The sequence below is a fragment of the Lacerta agilis genome, chromosome 11 (genome assembly GCF_009819535.1).
Source record: "Lacerta agilis isolate rLacAgi1 chromosome 11, rLacAgi1.pri, whole genome shotgun sequence".
Taxonomy (NCBI): Eukaryota; Metazoa; Chordata; class Lepidosauria; order Squamata; family Lacertidae; genus Lacerta; species Lacerta agilis.
In genome coordinates, this window is record NC_046322.1 from 23649233 (window position 1) to 23668471 (window position 19239).

The 19239-nt window shown below is 37.5% G+C and overlaps 1 protein-coding gene across 1 annotated transcript in view; it reads left to right on the top strand.

The window, feature by feature from the left end:
- NDUFAF2 (NADH:ubiquinone oxidoreductase complex assembly factor 2) overlaps positions 1-19239 on the top strand; it is a 46417-nt gene that overhangs the window by 306 nt on the left and 26872 nt on the right. The gene's annotated exons all lie outside the window — the stretch shown is intronic.

Consider the following 19239-nt stretch of genomic DNA (forward strand, 5'->3'; position numbering starts at 1 on the left):
AAGTGCCCTCTGGCTGAGCTGGAATAACGGCCGCCTTCTCGGTCACTCACACGATCCCTGGAGCCTGGCGGGAGTTGGGAGCCCGGCGTCGCCCGAAGGGCCACAGGTTCCCTACTCCTACCTTTTGCTTCAATTTAGTGGGCGTGATCGTGGGCATAATCCTGTCCTCAAAAGCCAGCTCACTTGGGCTTTCTCCCAAGGAATGGTGTGTACAATTATTAATCTGTATATGCTGGAAACTGCCCAGAGTGGGTGGGGCGACCCAGATGGGCGGGGCACAAAGAATAAATTTATTATTGTTGTTACTATTAAGGCTCTGAAGACCATTGAGAGCTAATTTATATACTTCAGGATCCTCTGCAAATTTTTAGGGATTTCTGGGCTTGCTGGCAGTGATACAGGCAGCTGGATTGAACTGTCGTTTTATAAATAAATATTTAATATTTTGTTTGGAGCCGCCCAGAGTGGCTGGGGAAACCCAGACAGATGGGCGGGGTATAAATAATAACTTCTTATTAATTATTATTTCCCACAGTGCCCCAGAGACATACTTGGTTGGGGGAATTGTGGGGAATTAAAAAGGCAGTTTTACATTCAGCTGTCTGGTGCTGTACCAAATCTCCAAGGTAGGCATTACCAGTGAGCCTCTGGGACATTGACAGCTGCTCAAGGATGCGAACTGCTGACACAAATTCAGTGAATAACCAAAGCCCCAGCCATGTCCACCCAACACTTAAATAGTATTGTATTAAATGGGACTTAGTTAAGTGAGGCTAGGGTTGCAGCCTAAGGATTGCACGCTTACCTGGAAGAAAGTCTAATCAAACCCTGCAAGTTTTATTCTGATTAAAAATGCCCAAGGATAAGGCTGTATGCCTGATAGATCTCAGTGGAACTTAGTAAACATGCATTATATTGCACAGGGTTTTATTTTGACCAAAGCACATGCACATTTTATCTCCTTCACTGTTTAGGCATGGTCCAAAGTCACTTTGGGCCCATATATATAATTTCTGCCTTAGTACAGTGTTCCCAGGTTTTTGATACTTGGCTTACTCTGTGTTTGTGTTAGATTTCAAATAAGAGGTATGCTGCAGTCTTGCCCTACTAAAGGAACATTCCAGTGGTTTTAAAACAGCATACCGGTCAATTATACCAGCTTTCCTAAAGATGGTGTAAAGTTACACCAGATCCAATCCCATTCTGGAGCAAGCCTACTACTGACTGAGCTGGCCCAAGCCCATCAGAGGGAAAACAAGCTTTTAAATAGACTCACACCACCCTTTATGTTGATATTGCTAGCATGACAGCAAGACAAAGATAAAATCCAGCTCTGTAACTGGTTTAAAGTGACAGGTAGGTAGCCGTGTTGGTCTGCCATAGTCAAAACAAAATAAAATAAAAAATTCCTTCCAGTAGCATCTTAGAGACCAACTTAGATACCAAGACACCTTAGATACCAAGAACAAACTTAGTTGGTCTCTAAGGTGCTACTGGAAGGAATTTTTTATTTTATCTTGTTTTGGTTTAAAGTGGTTTGGTTGTTTTTATAAATGGAAGATTATGAAAGTTCCACATAGAGCATATTGAAGTAATCCATTCTTGAAGTAACCAGTGTATGAATTACTGTGGCCAAACTCACTCAGCCCAGAAACAGCTTTTAGCTGTTGTACTAGTCACAGCTGATACAATGTGTTTATAGCAACAGAAGCTAGCTGGGCCTCCAGTGAAAACACTGGATCTAGAAACACCCACAGGCTTTCCTCTTTAGAGGAGGAGCACAACCCCATCCAGAACAAGAAATTAAACACTTTCTCAGGCACCGGAACCACTCAACCACAGTGTCTCTGTCTTGCCAGGATTCAAGCTCAGCTATTTTTCCTCATCCATTTTACCATGTATCTGGTAGACTGCACTAATTTCATTAAGATATTAAATGTAGGGCTAGTATCATATTTAATATTAACCAAGTTATTCTGTAAGTGAAACTTAGGTTTGTATTCAACATTAGTTCTACTCAGTTCTACAGCCCTTAGTATTTACGGTACATTTTAAAAAATCTATTTTTATCTATCGTGACCCTATTATAGTTAAAATAAAATTCTTTATGCTTTTATTTTTTTCTAGTTGCCAGGAGAGCTATGCTCTCTGATCAGAAAGTAGCTTTACTGGAAGGTCACCTTTGAGCTAAAGTTTCAATCAGTAATTTACAGATTGGGATTTGGGGAGAGACAGTTTTAGTACAGAAGCTGCCACTTGCCAGCCCTTTGTTAGATTTCTTTATGTATCTTGAACAATGAGGCTCTTTTACCATGAAGTCTTCTAGAAATAAATGATTAATAATAACATTTTAGAAATTAAAACTGAAATGCTAGATATTTGTACATCTATGATATTTTGAGTTTACACATGAAAATATGAAGTATATTGTGCACATGGGCACAAGAACAGGGTCTTTTCTGCAAAGGCCACCCAGTTATGGAATTTAATTGTCAGTCATATCAGGCCAGCTTCATCTCTTGTGTCTTTTGAACAGACGTGAAATATTCATTTCATTCCTTTGACTTTTAATTTAGGATGATGGATACCAGATTGTAGTTTTCAATGGGCCACTTTTTCTTATGCTGTTTTTATATTTTTAGAGATCATTGGATATTTTAAATGTATTGTGTTTGTATGTTTGGTTGTAAACTGTTTTGAGAGATAGTCTTGCCTGAAAAGCAGAATAGGTAAAGGTAAAGGGACCCCTGACCATTAGGTCCAGTTGTGTCCGACTCTGGGGTTGCGGCTCTCATCTCGTGTTACTGGCCGAGGGAGCCGGCATACAGCCGGGTCATGTGGCAAGCGTGACAAAGCTGCTTCTGGCGAACCAGAGCAGCACAAGGAAACGCCGTTTACCTTCCCACCGAAGCGGTCCCTATTTATCTACTTGCACTTTGACGTGCTTTAGAACTGCTAGGATGGCAGGAGCTGGGACCGAGCAACAGGAGCTCACCCTGTCACAGGGATTCGAACTGCTGACCTTCTGATCAGCAAGTCCTAGGCACCGTGGTTTAAGCCACAGTGCCACCTGGGTCCTGAAAAGCAGAATAGAAGGGTTTAATTTAAATAAATATTATACTGGTATACCTCTTGGGTTGCTGTGCTTTACTGCAGCTTCCTGTTGAGTTTACACGTAGTTGGAGACCTGAATGTCTGTGACAAAGGGCCCTACATAGGATTGTAACTTGTCTCAGCATTACCTGTTCCCAACTATGTCTGTATGACTGCATATTCTCAGATTTTTTAGCACGTTAAACTTGTTAAAAGATTAGTTTGACAGTGATTAAATAATACAATTCCATCATGCTTGTCCCGAGAGAAACATCCAGGCTAAGTCATTTACTCTGAGATGACTTCTGAGTTGCCACTCTTGAAACTGGATGAGCTGGAAGGTGGGATTGGACACTTAAGCAACCATGATTGATGACTCATTTTTAGTATCTCAGTCAAGTATTTCACTAAAAAGGGTAGATTTATCTGTGTAATACATTTATTTTTTTACTGTATAACACTGTCAGAGCTTCACCATAGCTTTGCTACATGATGAATTGCCCTTGCTATACCAGCCTATATTGATTTTCAAGCTATTCATATCTCAGTAATTACAAAACAAGTTCCTTGTACAGTTTATGCATTTTATTACAACATGCATTCAGTGCGAAATAACTCTTCCTATTTGGTAATATGAATACAAAAATGGTTGGTAATAGTAATAATGAAAAATTATGCCGCAGCATAAAACATGCTAGACATTGAATATCTAGCACATATCCTCTAATCCATATTGTAAATATGTTTTTAAAACTTTTAAAAAAAGTTTTCAGATAGGTAGTACAATATTAATCAATAAAACACATATTCAGTATGGCAGCTTTAAGAGAATGAAGGTGGTGGAGGGGAATCAGCACTGGTTTGCAACAAATCTCATTTCATTGTCATTCTTTGAACAAAGAATCAGTGCAAGTTTATACATGAATACCATCACTTGGTTAAACAAGATCAAGCAGGATTATTCTAAATAAGTTATTAGCTGGCACCATTCTTCAAATTCTTCATTTGAAATGTCAAGTTTCAAATAATATAAATGTTCCCAACCTTTAAACACCATTGTTTGTTTTTCTGACTGCTTAGAATAACCTATATCCAGATTATGTTTTTGGCGGCTGCAAACAAGGCACCTAAAAGGTTATTGCGCTTATAAACTGAAGTTGGGCAACGAAGAGCATCCAAGCAGGAATAATAATAATAATAATAATAATAATAATAATAAATAGACATTTGTATACCACCCTTCATCCATAGATCTCAGGGCGGTTCACAACATAATATTACAATATAAAAATTGCAAAAAATATGACAGCGTATGGTCTTAAATGAGTTAATTTGGAAGATGCCTATTCTCACCATGATAAATATCTACCGAGATCTCCACAAAACTTCAAATATTTGGAACCTCAATTTGTATCCATTTGGTAAGAGTCAGGCTCACCTCATACAAAGATGAGGATGCTCAAGTTTCAGATTCTCACACTTCCCTCTCTCCTTTCTTTTTTTGGAATATAATCTTTATTGGTTTTCAAATTTTATAGTTCAGATACTGTAAGGTCCTCTGAGTGGTTGCTCATGAGTAAACAGCCAAATCTCCATCCTGTCTTTTAGCAGTTTTATTGTGCATGCTATTTGCAGTGCAGAGCTACAAGTTCATGTCTGTATCAGTCACTCACAGAATCTGGGAGGGGCCCCTTCTGGCTGTGACCCCAGCATAAGAGTTTCGGTATACGAAATCTCCCCCTCCCTTCCTTACGTTTCACCCCTCTGTGCACTTGGGGCAATGGAAATGGTGTGTCCGAGGGGAGTGCAAGGTCTCTCCAACATCCCCAGAGCTTCTGCTCTCCAGCCTCTGAGCTGCCTGCCCCTCCCCACTGGAGACATCGCTGCCTCTGCTGGAGGAGGAGGAGGTGCTGCTGGTCAGGTGGGGTCAGGGCTCTCTGTAACATCCCGAAAGCCCTTCCACCACCCTGCGCTGAGCTGGGGACAGTTCCCTGACAGATACATATTGTATTACATTGTACATTTACTATTTACTCCTACGAGTTGACTTCCTTCCTTCTTCTGGCTTTTTCCATTCTAATTTTCTCGCATTTCCTTTTTCAATTCCAGACATTGTAATTCTAACTACACAGTTGTCGATAAATTGTCTATAATTAAACATACCTTTCTATATATACAATTCTTCTTTGTCTATCTGTACACCACTTATAAATACAATTGGTTACTTGATTACAATGTATTTCTTTTTTGTTGTTGTTATTATTCCAATGCGATTTTTTAAATGAATAATTTTTATTAAGTTTTACATTGTTGTTATTCAGTTGTGTCCGACTCTTCGTGACCCCATGGACCAGAGCATGCCAGGCACCCCTATCCTGCACTGCCTCCGGCAGTTTGGCCAAACTCATGCTAGTCGCTTCGAGAACACTGTCCAACCATCTCATCCTCTGTCGTCCCCTTCTCCTTGTGCCCTCCATCTTTCCCAACATCAGGGTCTTTTCTAGGGAGTCTTCTCTTCTCATGAGGTGGCCAGAATACTGGAGCCTCAACTTCAGGATCTGTCCTTCCAGTGAACACTCAGGGCTGATTTCTTTAAGGATGGATAAGTTTGATCTTTTTGCAGTCCATGGGACTCTCAAGAGTCTCCTCCAGCACCATAATTCAAAAGCATCAATTCTTCGGCGATCAGTCTTCTTTATGGTCCAGCTCTCACTTCCATACATTACTACTGGGAAAACCATAGCTTTAACTATACGGACCTTTGTCGGCAAGGTGATGTCTCTGCTTTTTAAAATGCTGTCTAGGTTTGTCATTGCTTTCCTCCCAAGAAGCAGGTGTCTTTTAATTTCGTGACTGCTTTCACCATCTGCAGTGATCATGGAGCCCAAGAAAGTAAAATCTCTCACTGCCTCCATTTCTTCCCCTTCTATTTGCCAGGAGGTGATGGGACCAGTGGCCATGATCTTAGTTTTTTTGATGTTGAGCTTCAGACCATATTTTGCGCTCTCTTCTTTCACCCTCATTAAAAGGTTCTTTAATTCCTCCTCACCTTCTGCCATCAAGGTTGTGTCATCAGCGTATCTGAGGTTGTTGATATTTCTTCTGGCAATCTTAATTCCGGTTTGGGACTCATCCAGTCCAGCCTTTCGCATGATGAATTCTGCATATAAGTTAAATAAGCAGGGAGACAATATACAGCCTTGTCGTACTCCTTTCCCAATTTTGAACCAATCAGTTGTTCCATATCCAGTTCTAACTGTAGCTTCTTGTCCCACATAGAGATTTCTCAGGAGACAAATGAGGTGATCCGGCACTCCCATTTCTTTAAGAACTTGCCATAGTTTGCTGTGGTTAACACAGTCAAATGCTTTTGTGTAGTCAATGAAGCAGAAGTAGATGTTTTTCTGGAACTCTCTAGCTTTCTCCATAATCCAGCGCATGTTTGCAATTTGGTCTCTGGTTCCTCTGCCCCTTCGAAATCCAGCTTGCACTTCTGGGAGTTCTCGGTCCACATACTGCTTAAGCCTGCCTTGTAGAATTTTAAGCATAACCTTGCTAGCATGTGAAGTGAGCCCAATTGTGCGGTAGTTGGAGTATTCTTTGGCACTGCCCAATCTTTGGGATTGGGATATAGACTGATCTTATCCAGTCCTCTGGCCACTGCTGAGTTTTCCAAATTTGCTGGCATATTTAGTGTAGCACCTTAACAGCACCATCCTTTAAAATAATTCAGCTGGCATATCATCACTTCCACTGCCCTTGTTATTAGCAGTGCTTTCTAAGGCCCATTTGACTTCATTCTCCAGGATGTCTGGTTCAAGGTCAGCAACCACACTACCTAGGATGTACGAGACCTCCATATCTTTCTGGTACAATTCCTCTGTGTATTCTTGCCACCTCTTCTTGATGTCTTCTGCTTCTGTTAGGTCCTTCCCACTTTTGTCCTTTATTATGATAATCTTTGGATGAAATGTTCCTTTCATATCTCCAATTTTCTTGAACAGATCTCTGGTTTTTCCCATTCTGTTGTTTTCCTCTATTTCTTTGCATTGCTCGTTTAAGAAGGCCCTCTTGTCTCTCCTTGCTATTTTTTTGGAAATCTGCATTCAGTTTCCTGGATCTTTCACTATCTCGCTCGCATTTTGCTTGCCTTCTCTCCTCCGCTATTTGTAAGGCCTCATTGGACAGCCCTTTGCTTTCTTTCATTTCCTTTTCATTGGGATGGTTTTCGTTGCTGCCTCCTGTATAATGTTACGAGCCTCCATCCATTGTTCTTCAGGCACTCTATCCACCAAATCTAAATCCTTAAACCTGTTCCTCACTTCCACTGTGTATTCATAAGGGATTTGATTTAGATTGTATCTTACTGGCCCAATGGTTTTTTTTCTACTTTCTTCAGTTTAAGCTGGTATTTTGCTATAAGAAGCTGATGGTCTGAGCCACAGTCAGCTCCAGGTCTTGTTTTTGCTGACTTTATAGAGCTTCTCCATCTTTGGCTGCAGAGAATATACCGGTAATCAATCTGATTTTGATGCTGCCCATCTGGTGATGTCCATGTGTAGAGTCGTCTCTTGTGTTGTTGGAAAAGAGTGCTTGTGATGACCAGCTTGTTCTCTTGACAGAACTCTATTAGCCTTTGCCCTGCTTCGTTTTGAACTCCAAGGCCAAACTTGCCAGTTGTTCCTTTTATCTCTTGACTCCCTACTTTAGCATTCCAATCCCCTATAATGAGAAGAACATCCTTCTTTGGTGTCATTTCTATAAGGTGTTGTAAGTCTTCATAGAATTGGTCAATTTCAGTTTCTTCAGCACTGGTAGTTGGTGCATAAACTTGGATTACTGTGATGTTAAAAGGTCTGCCTTGGATTCATATCGAGATCGTTCTATCATTTTGAGATTGCATCCCAGTACAGCTTTTGCCACTCTTTTGTTGACTATGAGTGCCACTCCATTTCTTTTACAGGATTCTTGCCCACAGTGGTAGATATGATAGTCATCCAAACTGAATTCGCCCATTCCCATCCATTTTAGTTCACTGATGCCCAGGATGTCAATGTTTATTCTTGCCATCTCATTTTTGACCACATCCAGTTTACCAAGGTTCATGGTTCTTACATTCCAGGTTCCTATGCAATATTTTTCTTTACAGCATTGGACTTTCCTTTTGCTTCCAGGCACATCTGCAACTGAGTGACCCTTCGGCTTTCGCCCAGCCGCTTCATCAGCTCTGAATCTACTTGTACTTGTCCTCCGCTCTTCCTCAGTAGCATGTTGGACGCCTTCCAACCTGAGGGGCTCATCTTCCAGCATCATAACTTTTATATGCCTGTTGTCTTTGTCCATGGAGTTTTCTTGGCAGGTATACTGGAGTGGCTTGCCGGTTCCTCCTCCAGGTGGATCACATTTAGTCTAAACTCTCCACTATGACCTGTCCATCTTGGGTGGCCCTGCGTGGCATAGCTCATAGCTTCCCTGAGTTATTCAAGCCGCTTCACCACGACAAGGCAGTGATCCATGAAGGAGAAGTTTTACATACATTCTTTTAAACATCCAATAATATTCATCTCTTATACATATTTTTGACTTCCATCAACCACTTCTCAAGATTTTCATATTTCCTAATTTCTTCTTGTATTTCCAACTTCACTATTACTTTTTATCACAATAATTGATTTTTTTTTTTTTTTTTTTTGGATTTGATACCCCGCTTTATCACTACCCGGAGGAGTCTCCAAGCGGCTAACATTCTCCTTTCCCTTCCTCCCCCACAACAAACACTCTGTGAGGTGAGTGGGGCTGAGAGACTTCAGCGAAGTGTGACTAGCCCAAGGTCACCCAGCAGCTGCATGTGGAGGAGCGGGGAATTGAACCCGGTTCACCAGATTACAAGTCCACCACTCTTAACCACTACACCACACTGGCTCTCTGATTATTACCTTCCAAAATTATCTCCAAAATATTTACTAAAATTAACCTTACAAAACTTCTTGTAAACCTACTAGCGTAATTTGTTGTTTACAATTGTCTTTCAAATATTTCTCAAATTTAGTCCAATCCTTCAGGAATTCCTGGTCCCACCGGTTTTGAATTCTTCCTGTCATCTTATCCAATTCTGCATAGTCCATTATCATACTCTCTTTCAAAGCGGTACATGCAGTAAATTTTATGCTTTCTTTCCATAACTTCTCCCAATCCTCCAACTATATTATAACCAAAGTCTTTAGCCCAGTGTATCATTACTGACTTAACCTCTTCATCTTTCAAATGCCATTCCAACAGTATTTTATACATTTTAGATAATATCTTACAATTATTATTCAAAATTTCACTTTCAAACTTTGATTTGTTAATATCAAATCCATTTTCTTTTAGACTTTCCTTGAACATTTCATTGATTTGATGGTAGTGCAACCAGTCATTTACATATTCTTTTACTTCATATGATTTCATTTTCCACTTCCTTCCTTCCTTAATAATTTTTCATAAGTAATCCAATTTCCACTCATATTAGTTTTTTCAAACTCATCACCTCCAAAGGTGACAACCACCACGGTGTTTTATGTTCTAATAATTTTTATACATGTCCCATACTTCAAACAGTGATCTTTGGAATATATGGTTACCAAATCCTTGATGAACCTTTATTTTGTTATACCATAAATAGCCGTGCCAACCAAACCTATTATCAAAACCTTCTAAGTCTAATAAATCCACATTTTTTAACATTATCCATTCCTTTAATCAACAAAGGCAGGACACTTCATAATATAATTTCAAGTCTGGCAGGGCGAAACCTCTTTCTTTACTATCGGTTAATAACTTATATTGTATTCTTGGTTTCTTTCCCTGGCAGATAAATCTTGAAATCATCTTTTGCCATTCTTTAAATATCGCTGCCCCTTTGATTATTGGAATTGATTGGAACAAAAATAACATTTTTGGTAGCACATTCATTTTAATTGTCAATATCCTACCCCAAAGGGATAGTTTAATCCTTCCCCATATTTCCAGATCCCTTTTTATTCCATTCCACACTGGTATATAATTGTTCTGAAATAAATCTATATTTTTCAGTGTCAACCAAATTCCTAAATATTTCACTTTTTTAGCCACCTCTATACCAGTCTGTTGCTGCAACTTGTCCGTCAAATCTTGCTATATGTTCTTAACCAACATTTTAGTCGTCTTTTTATTCAATTTAAAACCTGCAACTTGGCCAAATTGTTCAATTTCTTCCAGAACCTCTGTCATACAATAAAACGAGTCTTCCATTGTCAATACCAAATCATCTGCAAAGGCTTTAACTTTATATTCTTTTCGACCGACTAAAACTCCTTTTATTTTCTCATTTTCTCTTACGGAATTAAGGAGGACTTCCAAGACCGAGATGAACAGTAATGGTGACAATGGACATCCCTGTCTTGTACCTTTCATAATCTCAATATTTTCTGTTACCACATTATTTACTATCAATTTTGCTTTTTGATTCGAATAAATTGCTTTTATTCCAGTTATGAACGATTGTCCAACATTCATTAATTCCAAATTTTTTATCATAAAATTCCAAGATACATTATCAAAGGCCTTCTCAGCATCTACAAAAACTAATGCTGCTTGCTTTTCATTTCTGGCCGTCAAGTATTCAATAATGTTCACCACGTTTCTTATATTATCCATCTGTCGGCCAGGCAAAAAGCCTGCTTGATCTTTATGTATTATTTCATTCAATACTTTTTTTTCAATCTATTAGCCAAAATACTTGCAAACAGTTTGTAATAATTATTTAATAATGAGATTGGCCTATAATTTTTCACTTGCATTAAATCAGAGTCTGATTTTGGTATTAATGTAATATATGCTTCTTTCCATGTTTCTGGTATTTCTCTATATCTTAATATATTCATTACTTCTTTTAACTGTACAAGTAGAGTATGTTTCATTTCCTTATAATATTTTCCTGTAAATCCATCCGGTCCTGGTGCCTTTCCACTTTTTAATTCTCTTATTGAAATTGCAATTTCTTCACTTTCTATTGGTTCATTCAGTCGTTTTTTCTATTCTGTAGGGATTTGTTGCACCTCTTTCTGTTTTAAAGATTCTTCAATTTTCTTTGTACTTTCTTTTCCAGCTTTTTTATACAATTGTCTGTAGAAATTTACAAATCCATTTCTAATTTCTTTTGAATTCTCCACTTCCTTACTGTTTAATATTATTTTATTAATTGTATTCTGTGCTTTACTTTTTTTGATTTGCCACACCAGCCATTATTCTAATAAGATTTATTTGTATTACACGTTATGAGGTTTATTTCTATTCTACTGCTTTTCTCTTTCACACAGATCTTACCTCTATACAACATAAATTTCTTCCATTCTTTTAGAAATGTTTCACCACCCTGTTGTCTAATTTCCCCTGTTAATTTGGCTATTTCTATGTGCCCCTCTCTCCTTTCTGTGACATGCATTTTAATCTTGACTGAACTATCCTGACTGACAAAAAGAAACTTCATTTGGTCACTTCATAACATTTATATTATCATCTCTTTCAAGGTGACACAATTAGTTTTTTAAATATGATTCAAGGAATTAAATAAGATATAATATGTACCCTTAGCTTAAACGATTCCGTAGTTTATTGGGTTAGCTAAACAAAGCTTAGCTTGCAGCTATATTTGAACAGAAAAAGGCAAAGTAGTATTAATCATTTTTAAGTTTTGAAAGTTACCTAAAGTCACATGGGGTTGCTTGGAATATAAAGGTTACTTAAGATCAGAGGCAAGTTGATTATTAACACAAATCTACAAACATGCACATCTAGCTATTGTTTGGTACTCTGTGGATAAACCCAAACAAAGCTAATTATTTTATATTTACATTTGTTTAATTTGAGCCCCTGCACTCCCTACTAGGATGTTTTGTTGCCTTGGGTATGGTTTGTCATAAAAGAGTAGGATATTAAAGCAAATATAAGTAATAAATCAGTAGTTTCATTGAGATTATCAAACTACTTTTTTGTTTGTTTTTAAACTTCACCTTGGTTTCTGAGGCCAGGTGAGTAAATCAAAGGTTGAAGCAAGTTAAGTTGGTGTTAGCACATGATGAGTGACTGTGACTAAGTACCGTACAGAGTCATCCAGTTTGTCAGTTATGGTGCACCCTGGGATCAGTTTCAAAGATTCATTCTCCAACATGATGTAGTCTTTTTATGGAGCAATGCCGCCTCCTTTTCCTTGGTAGGAATAAAAGGTAGGGTAGTCTTCTGACATAAAAATGTGACATAGGTCATCATGCCAGCAAATGCAACAGGAATTTCTGTTCACCTCTTCCCCCAATGTGTCCCCCAAAGAGACTGCAGAGGGCTGGGAGACCTACTGGCACAGATTTAGGGGAGCCTTACAGATGTTCTAGGCCTCTAGGGGAAGGAGATGAAGGGGAAATTCTGTTGTACAAGCAGAAGTCAATTATGCAAGCAGAATTGGTTATTTAGCCATTACTGTATCTTCTGTTTTTTTATATATCATATTTTCATGCTCTTGAAAAATACAGCAGAAATGGCATATTGCATACCAATTCTGAGTTTCTTTGTTTCCAATGTTCATCTTTGGAAAAAAAATGGGAATTGAACCAGCAGAGGGAGTACTAAACTCTTAGAACTATAGGTTTTGCTTTAGTCCTACTTGGTTTCCTTTTGAATATCCTTATGAAAAGAATAGTAATGTTATATTAATCTAATCAATGCCTCAATCACTTTGGGCAATATTTTTGAAATTGGGTTCTGGGCAGAAGGGGTTCTCCCTAATTGTCCATGTCATATTGATAATGGTGTATAAATAATGAAGTTAAAAGTTTTCTAGAGTACAGTTGTGATACTGTAATAGAAGAGGAAGATGAAATGACAGGAGGACTGTACAGGTTGTCTTTTTTCTATGTGCTGATAGGGCCCTAAGAAATGATGCACCATCTGTCATGATTTTTTGCTTTCACTACAGAATCTATTTGGAGTAATTAGAGTTGTTATCTGAATAAGCAGCTACTTGGCTAGATTAAGGAAGGCAGGGTCTGTTTATAAAAGTGTCAACTATTTGTTTGCAATTTTTAAACTATAAGGGTCGATGTTTTTACAAAACTTCCAATTCTTAGTGCATTCATTGTCTAGTCACTGATAAAACTGATTTTTCTCGTCTCCTGTCTTTCACCCCATTGTTTCTTTTCATTTTTTAAAATGATGCTATAGATTTATATTAATGTATACATTGTATGCAGTATTGATTAGGTACTTTGTACCTCAGAATGGGGGACGATGAGGACACATGAGATACTGTATACAATTTTTATAAATACTACAGTGGCATGGTTTGTGGGAAACTACTGTATTCTTTGATAAAACACAAACTTGTAGAATTTAAGTGTGGCCAGAAGGCGGCAGCATTGATTCAAAAAGCTTTAGATTGATGGCTTGTCGGTGCGCTCTTATTTCCTCTTGGCAAACAATATTGAGAGATGGGACATATCTTCTGCCATATTCCATTTTAAAGAGATTTGGAACAGTACAAATACTTATTTCTTTATTAATCACTTCCCATAAAATATCTCAAAGTGATTTTACATTAAAAACAGCAACAATTTAAACTGTCACATCATAATCACAGTAACAGTGTAGAATCATAGAATTGTAGAGTTGGAAATGACCATGAGGATCATCTAGCCCAACCCCCTGCAGTGCAGGAATCTTTTGCCCAAGTATACAGAATTGCATCAAGGAATAGAAACAGTCAAACTACAAAACAGAAGAGAGTGGTATTAAACCAGTATTATCCTTGTGACAAATTGGCTAAAACACTTAACACGTTAAAGTGAAAATTTGAATAATGAATCATGATAGAGTGATGCTCATAAGGTCATTATAGCAGTGCCTTATTCTTCAAGGGGCATGTGTTTCTGTAATTTGTACTTCCCTTATCCTCTTGTCTCATGGCACTTATTTTTTATTTTAAATAATTTGATCATAAATTTAGATTTCACTTACAGATCCAAGCACTACTACCATTTCCCCACTGCAAATAGAAAAATAATGAATTTTGTTTTAGCAGAAATGTGCATTGGCAGAGTACTAATATTGTACTCCTATTGACCGCCATCTAGTATTTGTGGACAGATAATGTGCTATATCTAAAGGTTTTTTTTTAAAAAAAATTAATATGCCAGGAGGTTTTTTTTTGGGGGGGGGGGGGAGAACAGTAAAATAGGTATCTCTCTGTAGCAAGACTTCCCCTCCCTTCAGCCTGACTTCCTTTGTTAGGGAAAAAATAGCACCGTAGTCATAGCAGCTATTAAAATTCAAAATTGGAAACAAAAATTGCCTCACATCATTCTCACAGGAATGCATATAGAGCCTTAAAAATAGCTCTTTAAGAGTATGAGCTGCCACCACTCATTTTGATATACTGTTAACATTGATGCCTAACAAATTTTGATAACTTGATCCTGGGTCAAAACAAGCTGGCTGTTTTGTTAGATTCTAATTCATGGAAATATTTCTTGTATTTTAACTTCAGTATATATGATCACTCTACTGTATTCTTTTTAAAATAGTTTTATTTAAGTTGACCTTTTGTAGAGTCACACATCTGCTGCTCTATGCTTTTGTCATCCCCCCCCCCCATCATAGGCAAATCTATGCTAATAGTGGCTAAATTAGTGTAATATAGTACTTTGACTTCATGAGAACTCTTCACTGGGCAGCTTTTAATAGTCCAATAAAAATCTGATGTTTCATCTGCAGTGTAAAGAATTGTCAAAAGACAGTTTTGCCTGTGATGGGACTCTGGCTTCAAAGAACCTGGGGGTCACATAGTATTGTAAAAATTCTGATTAAACGTATTCATAGGATCATCTCAGTTCCTAACAGTGCAGATAAAATTCATAAATTATTTTAAGTCAGTGGTGGTATGCAGTAATCTTGTTTTACAAGTTAACTCTTTTTACATTTTGTCCTTTTGTGTAATCTGCCTCTGGGTTCTGAAACTTCAGATCCCTTTATTATCTGTTTTGTGGTGCAATAAGCAATCTAATTTTGTTGTTGTGTTTTGCTGTCATAGCTCTCTTTTATCTAGTTCAGTTTTATTTTAAAAATTTGTACACTGCTTAGTTTCCAAAACATAGCAACATCAGTTTAAAGTGTGGAGGAGGAAGATGGATTCAAACCTTGATTTTAAGTTTTTGCCCTAGTAATTTCATTAGTCCAGTAGAATGCATATCTAGCTCTTGAAAACAGTATTGCACCTCTGTAATGAAATACACATAGTATTCTGGAATGTTATTGTAATATGGTTACCCATTCAAGTTAATATTAAGATCCTCAATTGGTAATTTTAAAAAAGTTTTCCTCAGGAAAATAATTTCCTGATGTTGTTTTGATGACTCCTACATTTTTATTTTTATTTTTAAGTAAGGATGTGGGATGTTGCTGGGACTCCAACTCCTTCATCACCCCAGACCAAAGGCCATGTTGGCGGAAGTCTATTGAAGTTGGAATCCAGCAACAGCTGGAGAGCCAGAAGTTCTCCATCCCTGTTTCGAAGCCCACTTTAAGAATACAGTACTGGCCACAATTTTTAATATATGAAGAAGTAGGAGCAGGAAATTCTATGTGCATTTGGGCCACAAGGGGAAAGGATTGTCATTGCAGGAAAGGAGGAAGCTGATGGTCTCATGTTTGTATCTCCTGCAGGGCTGTCTTGGTACTATGAAGAGCCAGGCATGGGAAAGGGTAGGTTGGTTTTGGGTACCAAGAGTGGTGTTTCTTTTTTATTTACCCTTCCTTTGCATCCCAATGGCTTGTTTGGAAACAAATTCTGACAATCATCTGCCAGTGAGTGATACATAGACTCTTTGTGAAAGTTTCACTGACATCTGTACAGTTCTATGCTATGTTCTAGTTACTGAGGAATTTTTGCTATAGATGTTGCACATAGTAACGTGGTGGATTTCTCTGTTTTATTGGCCCCAGGGATGCCTTGAAATGTGATAAGATTTACATCCAGCATATTCTATCTTGCTAAGGCCTGTTTGCAGTGACAGGATTTCAAATGGTTTCTGGAATGCATGCATAATCTGTAGCAAAAATGGCACAGTGCAGCTGGTATTAATGAGCTGTGTTTACTATTTGGAGGTTTTAAATAAATTATTTCAAAACTCAAGTGTAGCTTTAAGTGCTTGCCAAATGGCACTTTTTGTAATTCAGATTTCATTGATGGGAATCAGGGAAAACATTAGAAATGATTTCTAAATCCCCATTCTCTTACACTTAAAAAGAACAACACATTTATAATAGCACTTTAAGTAAAAATGGAAAGTGTCCTGGAATAATTTTTATGGTGCTGAGGAGAGAAGGAGATTGATGTTCAGCATGTTTGGTATAAATATGATACTTTGTATTCTCATGCAAGATAAGGAAGTCATCAATATCTTTTTTTAATAGTTTAAATTATGGAGTAATATATGAAATTAAAACACACTATATGCTGCTATTTCTCCGATGTTTCTTTGCTAATATTTCATGTTAAGGCAGTTTGAATATTCTCTAGTGTTCTTATTATAAACAAAATTCTCACACAAATGCAATTTCTAAGAAAGTTTAGTTAATTGGACAGATAGAGTTGCTACAAGGGTACAGCAGGCTTCAGTTTGTTATTATATCATTGTTAACCTGCTTTTCCATTAAAAAGGGTTCCAGAATGACTTGCAGATATCAGTTTAATAAAACAGCTCCTGCCCTCAGGCATACAGTCTAAAAGACAGTACACAACAGGGGAAAGGGTTGGGAAAGAGAAGGAAAATCAAATCAACTTGTGTGTTAGATTTTAGTTACAAAGTTCCAGCTGGGTTAGAAACAGTTCAAGAATTTGATTTAAGTGTTGGTCATTTTTTCTGTATTTTATAATTTCATGATGTATATCACCATGATATTTTTTGAATGAGTTGTTGGGTTAGAAATACTTGTGTAAATAAAGGAGGATCCAGGAGTCATGGTTATCTTAGCTTAGCCAATGGCAAGGCCCTGCAGTCCCATCAGCCCTTCTACTGTAGCCTGATGGAATATACTTGAAAACTGAATTATGTTAGCCAGTGCTAGAGATGATAAAAGTCTGCATTCAAGTCAGATAGTGGAATTGGCAAGTGGAATATTCAGAAGAAAATTGTTCTGGGAAGACTGGAAAAGTAAAAATAGCCAGACCTCATAAAATATGCATGCAAGTGTATGATAACTTTATGTCTGTCAACCTAAAAAACTTTGATATTATCACATCTGGATTTTATTTGCTTGCTGAGATCACTGTGTTTACATTATTCCTGCAGTTTGCTTTTACCAAGGCTATTCACAATTGCCTACTATTCTGTCATTCATTTGTATACTAGTATTACATTTGTACAGTAACATTAATTTTAACCACAGAGTTCCATGTTAAGCATTCCACATTTGTTTCTTGAGTGAGGCATTTACTTCCTTAAAAAGGGGGGATAGTTGCATTTAAGTGTGGGTCCATTTTTTCAAAAATGAAATAAAAAAAATCCATCTGTTCATCTGTCACGTAGATGAATGTTTAGCTGTGCATTATCATATTTTAAATTGACAGCTTAATCTATCTGTTTCTGAACTTCCACTCTGCTTTTTTTGCTGCAATTCTTACAAGAGCAGAATATTTTAATTGTTCATAATTTATATTTGCAATATATGTTAGTCCTTTTTGAACTAAATTCAGGCCATTTGCAGTGATATTGCAACACTGTAAATTAAGTGTGTATGAAAATAAGGGACTGTAATAAAATCAAGCTTGAAGGACCACACATTGCTCATCTTAGAATCAGAGGAGTATAGCCTTTTGCACATGAAAGGAGGCAGGACTTTTTATCTAAAAGAGATAGTTAAAACAGTAGTCCTGATTAGTGGTTTGGCCATATTAGGGTGGTAAACGAAATTGAAATACAGTTTCTATCTAGTGGAGAGTTCAGCTTTACAACACACGTGCAATTCTGGTTCACACAGAACTTTCTCCCTTCTGTATGTATGCCAAAGCAATTCACTTAGCAAAAATCAGTAAAAAATGAATGTACAAAATGACCCCTTGAATGTTGGTGAACAGGAGGCACAAGAAAGGAAAGGGTACTTAAATATAAAGAGAGAATACATTATAAAAAGGGAAATGTATGATTCTGAGCCTTGGATTCATCCAGTGGAGATGAGTGATGCATTGTTAAAGATGACTGAAAGCTGTTAAGAACTCTTGAAAATGATGAGTAAAATGTAAAGAAATGTGCAGTGCTATTGAAAATTGATGTGAGAGACAATGTAAAGAAGTGGTGTGTGTGAGAGAAAGAGAGATATGTTTACAGACTGTTGAAAAACAAAAACATCACCACCACAATGCTACATTGGAAATCTAGAAAAAGAGTGACCATGGGTAACTAGTAAAACACCAACATTGAAATGCTGAATGGCATTTAGCAGATTCTTCAAATAAGTATTTGAGGAGAAGAATGTTAATAACACCATTCAAAGATGTTTGAGGGCTCTTGAGAGAGAACTGAAAGAAAAAGCATTCCACTAAAAGAAAGAAAGGCAATTACTTGGGAAATGGAAATATCTATGTAGTGAAGGGTCAAGGCCAAATTAACCAGTAACTTTATTGCTAGTGAGAAAGTAATGTATTTGGGAAGAGTTAAGTATGGGAAGGCATGCTTCATGTACGCACAGGGGCTACCAAGCACACCAGCAAGGGCTTTGTTGCCTCACCCGTGGTAACAACTTTATTAGCGAATACATATTTGTTTGCAAGTACACTTGCTTGCCAATAACTTTTAATACTCAGATGTCCCCTTTTCTAGTTTTTATAGCTTATGCAAATAAAATATTTTCTCAGGCAGAGTCAGTATACTATATGTGAGCCTTCTTCACAAGAATGGAGCTCTTCAACCCCAAAACATATTTTTATTTTTTTTGCAGAGGCCACTGCTTTATCTAATTTTGCTCACATTCCTCAATATGTCACACACTTTGGCTTAGAGAAGCTAGCACAAAGGTGTAAACTATAGTACCAAAGGATTGGACCATGGTCAGCTTGCCAGATTTGCAAAATAGCAGCAGGAA